At 38.1% G+C, this 1,739-nt stretch overlaps 1 protein-coding gene and 1 pseudogene across 1 annotated transcript in view; one reads left to right on the plus strand and one right to left on the minus strand.

The window, feature by feature from the left end:
- LOC105979472 overlaps positions 1 to 1,735 on the plus strand; it is an 11,245-nt pseudogene extending 9,510 nt beyond the window's left edge.
- Positions 1 to 1,739, minus strand: part of TMEM163 (transmembrane protein 163) — a 255,429-nt gene that overhangs the window by 175,398 nt on the left and 78,292 nt on the right. The window lies entirely within an intron of this gene.

Below are 1,739 nucleotides of genomic sequence, written 5' to 3' on the forward strand. Positions count from 1 at the left end.
TTAAAGTTGTTCTAGCTTTAATATTTTCTGTTTTCTTTTTAACCGAGGTTTTTCTCTATTTTATTTTGGTATTGTTAGCGTGTGTGTGTGTGTGTGTGTGTGTGTGTGTGTGTATTTTTTTGGTGTATGAAATCTGGCATGGATGAATCTATAGAAACAGTATCTGGATTCATGGCTTCTTGAGGGTATGGCAGGGGAGGCTGGGGAAGAAATGAGTTCATAACAAGGAGTATAAGATAGAAGATAATGTTATAAAAATTATGCTGGTAATGATTGTACAACTTTTCTTGATATGATTGAACTATTGAATCACATGATATGTGGACTATGTCCCAATAAAACTGTTTTTAAAAATAGGGTGAAGGTGAATTTATCACACGTTATTTATGAGAAAATACATACAATCAATTGATTTTCAACAAAAATGTTTAGATAATTTAAGAACAAAAGAAACCTTTATAAAAAACACTGCTGGAAAATAATGGATATTCAAATGGAAAAAAATTCTGAATTATACTTCACAGCATACACAAAATTTAACTTGAAATAAATTATAGACTCAAATACAGAAATGAGAGAGGGGACTTTATCCAATGCTTTGTGAAAGGTGGAGGAGCAGTGGTTACCGAACCACACGTGTCAACATGCTCCCTCCCCGCCCCCATTCCTGCACACCAGCAATGGCTGTAGAATATGGTGAAATAAGCCACTTATTATGATGTTAAGAGCGAGAAACCCAGTACCACCCAGGAAGAACTGGGAAAAGGCATTCAAGAAACTGGTCTTGAAGTACCCCATTCTGGTAAGAATCTGAATGAAGTTGGCAAGTTTCAACAAATTTCTCAAACTTATGAGTGCAGAGAAAAGAGAATTATATGACAAAGAAGAGAGTAAACCATCCAAGAGGGTGGTTTGGGTCCCCCCTATGGACATCTTTGATAACTTTTTTCAGGTGGTAGAAAGACGTAGAGAGAAAGAGGAGGTAAAATATTGTGCATCAACTCTCAGTAATGTTAGAAGATTTACGTAATGGGACACAACAAGAAAAGTAGCTCTGCAAAAGAATGGGATTTATGACAAATGTGAAGGTGGTAAGAAAGGAGCAGTAGAATGCTGTTGTAATGATGGAGGGACGAGAATGCCAATATGAATTCATCAGATAGAACCTAGGATGAATCTGCAAAGTCAGTCTGTGTGCATGGAGCAGAGTCATTGAGAATGGATCAACCCTAAAGCTAGATGTGAAGGTTGCAATAGAAGGTTCAAGAGAAGAAGACGCTAGAAGTTCATAATGACAAAGAGTTAAAGATGGCCAGAAGATTACATTGTACGGTGAAGGAGACCAAGAGCAAGATATTGTATTTTAGATCAGAGGGACCGTGCTGGTTTTACTTGATGAAGAGAGACCTTTTCATGTATATGGAGACACAGCTGGTTGAAGCACTGTGTGACTTCCAAAAGCCAATATCAGTTGACAACTGAACCAGAGTCATCATCTCTCCTCTGATTCAGATTGTCAAACATGAAGATATTGAATGAATGCTAAATGAAGGCATGCCAGTTTATCGTAGACCATGTGAAAACACCTCTGATCATTGAATGTCAAGTGAACGTCCCCAAGAACAGCCTTCTCCCTCCTGATACACGTTTGTTGCTGGGAGAGCCAACAACATCAACAACAACCTCTTACCTGAAAAGAAGGAAGGAGATGAGACTGATGAAAGGGATCAGGTAGAGAC

This window comes from Echinops telfairi, unplaced genomic scaffold (assembly GCF_000313985.2).
Source record: "Echinops telfairi isolate 266 unplaced genomic scaffold, ASM31398v2 ScPeMD7_15;HRSCAF=58, whole genome shotgun sequence".
NCBI classification, from domain to species: Eukaryota; Metazoa; Chordata; class Mammalia; order Afrosoricida; family Tenrecidae; genus Echinops; species Echinops telfairi.